This window comes from Sorex fumeus, unplaced genomic scaffold (genome assembly GCF_029834395.1).
Source record: "Sorex fumeus unplaced genomic scaffold, SorFum_2.1 ptg000006l, whole genome shotgun sequence".
In the NCBI taxonomy this organism is placed as follows: Eukaryota; Metazoa; Chordata; class Mammalia; order Eulipotyphla; family Soricidae; genus Sorex; species Sorex fumeus.
In genome coordinates, this window is record NW_026606063.1 from 23,256,583 (window position 1) to 23,263,005 (window position 6,423).

Sequence of the window (6,423 nt, forward strand, 5' to 3'; positions counted from 1 at the left end):
ACTATTGCATTGAAAGAAATATGTTACCTATGGAGGACTAAACAGACACCTATTTGTAAACAAAAATCAAAGATAAGAGCTTGCAGAATGTTGCAGGACAATATGCCCAATAATTCGAAAGAAAGACAAAAAATGAGTTCACTTAAACAATATACTCCTCACTGGTATGACATACAAAATATATGTGACACAAAAAAGACAAATATGAACACTGTATCCATGATGTTCACCGTTCTGAAATCAATATCCTCTGCATAATGTAACTGGCATGTTGAGGGCACTCAGTAAATTCTTGTTTAGCTAATAAACCTGTAAGTTGAAATGGCATTAGTAATACTATTACAAAGATAAGGGTGTTACAACAATTTTTCCATTCAGAAAAATATTTTTATATTATATAAGTTACTGCAGTCTCCAGTGAAATTGAAATAAGCAGAAACATTAAAATATTGCAAGCTAAAACCTCAGCAACTAAAAGGAGAGAGAGAACAAAAGGGAATGCCCTGCCACAGAGGCGGGATGGGATGGGGGTGGGTGGGAGGGGTGGGAGGTTTACTGGGATCATTGGGGGTGGAGAATGGGCACTAGTGGAGAGATGGGTACTCCATCATTATATAATTGAAACCCAAGCACAAAAACTTGTAAGGTCAACAACTGTACCTCATGGTGTTTCACTAAAAAATAAATAAAATATTGCAAGCTAAAATGATTTTTTTAGTAAATTCTTATATCAAAAAGGAAATTAATGCTTTCATACACCAATATATTGATAACAGCCATAACATAAATATAAATCCTGTAAGGTTGTATAATGATAGCACAGCAGGTAGGGCCTTTGCCTTGCATGTGGCCTACCCGGGTTTGATTCCTCCATCCCTCTCGAAGAGTCCAGCAAGCTAACCAAGAACATCCTGCCCCCTACCATATCAACAAAAGAAAAGATAAAAAGCATATGATCATATCAATAGATGCAGAGAAAGCATTTGACAAGGTCCAGCACCCCTTTATGATGAAAACCCTAGCCAAAATGGGTATAGAGGGGACTTTCCTCAACATAGTTAAAGCCATCTACCACAAGCCTACAGCAAGCATCATCCTCAATGGGGGAAAAACTGAGAGCCTTCCCTCTAAGATCAGGGACGAGACAAGGATGCCCACTCTCTCCACTGCTGTTCAATATAGTACTGGAAGTACTTGCAATAGCGATTAGGCAAGAAAAAGATATTAAGGGCATTCAGGTAGGAAAGGAAGAAATCAAGCTCTCACTATTCGCAGATGATATGTTACTATACTTAGAGAACCCAATAACCTCCACCAAAAAACTCCTAGAAACAATAGATTCATATAGTAAAGTTGCAGCCTATAAAATCAATACCCAAAAGTCCATGGCTTTCCTATACGCGAACAGTGAGAGAGAAGAAAGCAACATGAAAAAAACAATCCTGTTCACAACTGTGCCCCAGAAAATCAAGTACCTAGGAATCAGCTTAACTAAGGAAGTAAAGGACCTGTACAAAGAAAACTACAAAATGCTACTTCAGGAAATAAAAGAGGACACGAGGAAATGGAAAGATATCCCCTGCTCATGGGTCGGGAGACTTAACATTGTCAAAATGGCAATACTACTGAAAGCATTGTATAAATTCAATGCAATCCCTATAAGGATACCCATGACATTCTTCAAAGTAATGGAGCAAACACTCCTGAAATTTATATGGAACAATAAGCCCCCATGAATAGCTAAAGCAATTCTTGGGAAAAAGAAAATGGGAGGAATCAAACTCCTTCAAACTCTACTACAAAGCAGTAATAATTAAAACAGCATGGATTTGGAACAAAAGCAGAACTGCAGACCAATGGAACAGGGTTGAATACACTGACATCTCCCCTCAATTATATGATCATCTAATCTTTGATAAAGGTGCAAGAAATGTGAAGTGGAGTAAGGAAAGCCTCTTTAACAAATTGTGCTGGCATCACTGGACAGCTACATGCAAAAAAAATGGGCTCAGAACTCTGCCTAACACCATGTACAAAAGTAAGATCAAAATGGATTAAATACCTCAACATCAGACCAGACACCATAAGGTACATTGAAGACAAAGTTGGCAAAACCCTCCATGACATTGAGGCTAATGCTACTTTCAAAGATGCCACGCCACTGGCCGAGCAAGTAAAAACAGAGATAGATAAATGGGATTATCGTAAACTAAGAAACTTCTGCACCTCCAAAGAAACAGTGACCAAAATACAAAGACAGTCTACAGAATGGGAAAGGATATTCACCGAATACACATCTGACAAGGGGTTGATATCCAGGATATACAAAGTACTGGTTGAACTCCACAGGAAGAAAACATCCAACCCCATCCAAAAATGGGGCAATGAAATGAACAGAAACTATCTCAAAGAAGAAATCTGAATGGCAAAAAAGCACATGAGAAAATGCTCTACATCATTAATCATCAGGGAGATGCAGATCAAAACCACAATGAGATACCATCTCACACCTCAGAGACTGGCCCACATTCAAAAGAACAAAAGCAACCGATGCTGGCGCAGATATGGCGAGAAAGGGACACTCCTTCACTGACTAGTTCAGCCCTTTTGGAAAACAGTATGGACGTTTTTCAAAAAATTAGAAATTGAGCTCCCATTTGACCCAGTGATACCACTCCTGGGAATATACCCCAGAGAGGCAAAAATGTGTAGTCGAAGTGACATCTGCACTTGTTTGTTCATTGCAGCACTCTTTACAATAGCCAGAAACTGGAAGAAACCTGAGTGCCCAAGAACAGATGACTGGTTAAAGAAACTTTGGTATATCTACACAATGGAGTACTATGTAGCTTTTAGAAAAGATGAAGTCATGAAATTTACATACAAGTGGTACAATATGGAAAGTATCATGCTAAGTGAAATGAATCAGAAAGAGAGGGATAGACATAGAAAGATTGCATTCATCTGGGGGATATAAAGCAACAAAATATGAGATCAATACCTAAGAATAGCTGAGATCAACACCAGGAGGATTACTCCATAGCTTAGAAGCCAGCTGGTTATTCTAGGGGAAAGGGCAGTTCAGATAGAGAAGGGAGCACCAAATAAAGGGTGTTTGGAGGATCCTCCCAGGAGGGGAAATGCATGTTCAAAGTAGACTATGGACTGAACATGATTGCCACTCAATGCCTCTTTTGCAGACCACAACACCCAAAAGGAGAGAGAGAACAAAGGGGAATACCCTGCCACAGAGGCAGGGTTGTAGGGGTTTGGGGGGTAATGGGCACTGCTGGAGGGATGGGTATTTGATCATTGTATGACCGAAACCCAAGCACAAAGATTTGTAAATCTACAACTGTACCTCATGGTGCTTCACTAATAAAAAAAAATAATAATAAATGGTGAATATTGCAACATAAAAAAAAGAAGAAAAAGAATGAGATATCATTTCACACCACAGAGACTGACCCACACTCAAAAGCACAACAGCAACCGGTGCTGGCGCAGATGTGGATGCGGTGAGAAAGGGATCCTCCTTCACTGCTGGTGGGAATGCCGACTTGTTCAGCCCTTTTGAAAAACAGTATGGACAATTCTTCAAAAATAAGAAATTGAGCTTCCATTTGACCCAGCAATACCACTCCTGGGAATATACCCCAGAGAGGCAAAAAAGTATAGTCGAAGTGACATCTGCACTTGTTTGTTCATTGCAGCACTCTTTACAATAGCCAGAATCTGGAAAAAACCTGAGTGCCCGAGAACAGGTAAAGGTAAAAGGTAAAGGCCCTCCTGTTGATCGTCGATTTGATCGAGCAGGCCCAGTAACGTCTCCATTGGAGACTTTGTTGTTACTGTGTCTGGCATATCGAATACTCTCGGTAGCTTGCCGGGCTCTCCGAGAGGGGCGGAGGAATCGAACTCAGGTCGGCCATGTTGGCCGCTTGTAAGGCGAACGCCCTACCCGCTGTGCTATCGCTCCAGCCGCAGAACAGATGACTGGTTAAAGAAACTTTGGTACATCTACACAATGGAGTACTATGTAGCCGTCAGAAAGGATGAAGTCATGAAATTACATACAAGTGGTACTGCATGGAAAGTATATTGCTAAGCGAAATGAGTCAGAAAGAGAAGGATAGGCATAGAAAGATTGCATTCATCTGGGGAACATAAAGTAACAAAATAGGAGACTAACACCCAAGAGAGGCCGAGATTAGTACCAGTAGGTTTACTCTATGGCTTGGAGGCCAGCCACACATGCTAAGGGAAAAGGGAGCTCAGATAGAGAAGGGGGCACCAAATAAATGGTGTTGGGAGGATCCTCCCAGGATGGGAGTAGCATGCTGAAAGTAGATTATAGACCAAACATGATTGCCACTCAATGCCTCTTTTGCAAACCACAACACCCAAAAGGAGAGAGAGAACAAAGGGGAACGCCATGCCACAGAGGCAAGGTGGGATGGGGGGATGGGGGTGGGAGGGATACTGGGATCCGTAGTGGTGGAAAAATGGGCACTGGTGGAGGGATGGGTATTTGATCATTGTATAATTGAAACCCAAACACAAAAATTTGTAAGTCTACAACTGTACCTCATGGTGTTTCACTAATAAAAATTTAAAAAAATAAAATAAAAATAAAAAAAAGAACATCCTGCCCACACAGAAGAGCCTGGCAAGCTCCTGTGGCGTATTCTATATGCCAAAAACAGTAACAACAAGTCTCACAAAGGAGACGTTACTGGGGCCCACTAGAGCAAATCAATGAACAATGGGCTACAGGGCTACAGAGAAAAGTATATTACTTAAAACATTGATTTACAATAGTAAGGAATGCAAGTGAATTGCTCTTTTAACAGAGGACTTAAATTTAGGGAGAGGAATTCCCAAGTGGGGATCAGGAGGTGCCAGGTCCCCCACATCATGTTCAACACAAAGGCACTAGTATGCCTTAGGACCTGCAGTGCCTAGAATTATCGAGGCCATCCTGGGGGTTAAGAGGGCCTCTGGGACTGTACCTAACAATGTTCTGCAGATCATGTGCTCCCAGGGAGCAGAACTAGGGCAGGGTCACATCGTGCAAAGCATATATCTGACATCCTATATCATTTTTTTCAACCCTCAACAAGTGTTGTGCAGTAAATTAAAGCAATAAAGATAAAAGTTGAACTTAATGTTATGAGTTATAAAAGCATTACACTTCATAAATTAACCTTCTAATTACTAATATAAGTCTGTAGCCAATAATAAAATAGAAGTTATAAAACACAAAATTGAAAAATAAACTTCAGTACAGGGAATTTAATTGAAAACATAATGAATGCACGAAATACATAAATTTCTGTAAATATGCTTACAAAAATTAACTTGAAGCTATTGCCTCCCAAATAATAAAGATGAAAATTTAGCATATAAACATTAATCATATATCCTTGATAAAGTATTTCAAGAAACAGATGATTATGTTCAGGTCTATCCTGAAGGGCTTTTCTGTAAGCCTGCATTGTTAAAAATGCCTCACAGGGGATTTTGGTTTTCTTGACTCTCAGACATACTTAGTTAATATTTCTTTAATAGGTATTGGCTTCTCATCAAAAATCAGTACTGTGTAGAGTCTGAAAAACATAAGCTTTAGTGGGGAAAAGTTTGATGTTAGGGAAGAATATGAATTAGAGATGACACGAGGAATGTATCTGTTCAACTACTAAATGATGAAGACATGAACTTAAAGTATTCTGACAGAGGGTAAAAAAACAGGTGACTAGAATGGCATTCAAACTCTTCAAAGTTTTTCTATATAAATATGCCAGGATATATGTAACTTTCATGAGAATTCAATTTCAATAACAAATCTATGTACAAGTCCTTTGAAAAATTTAAAATATGATAATGGTGTACAGGTTCTGTGAAAAAATAGCATAAACATTGTGTAAAACTATGGACAAGAACTGAGTGTTGAAAGTAGGTAAAGGGATATACATGATAGCATTCCGTAATCTGTATCACAAACTAATGCAGAGAGAGAGAGAGAGAGAGAGAGAGAGAGAGAGAGGTGATTGTCAGAGAAGCAGGAGGCAGGGTTGGAGATTGGACTTGGAGGTGTGGGAGGAAAACAGGAGAAATTGGTGCTGGGAAACTACACTGGTGGAAGGATGGGTGGAAACATTAAAGGTAAAGGTAAAGGCCCTCCCGTTGATCGTCGATTTGCTCGAGCGGGCCCAGTAACGTCTCCATTGGAGACTTTGTTGTTACTGTGTCTGGCATATCGAATACTCTCGGTAGCTTGCCGGGCTCTCCGAGGGTGGAAACATTGTATGACTGAAACCCAATCATGAACAGCTTTGTAAAAATTAATTAATTAAATAGAGCAACAATAAATGAACAAAAATGTGGTATGATTCATACATGTGTGGGATACAGGGCAATCAA

General features: G+C 39.8%; 1 non-coding gene across 1 annotated transcript; it reads left to right on the forward strand.

Moving 5' to 3' along the window:
* The first annotated feature begins 5,668 nt into the window (after positions 1–5,668).
* Positions 5,669–5,738, forward strand: LOC130038449 (small nucleolar RNA SNORD5). Its single transcript, XR_008794691.1, has one exon. It is a non-coding gene; the product is annotated as a small nucleolar RNA SNORD5 (small nucleolar RNA).
* The last annotated feature ends 685 nt before the right edge of the window (positions 5,739–6,423 follow it).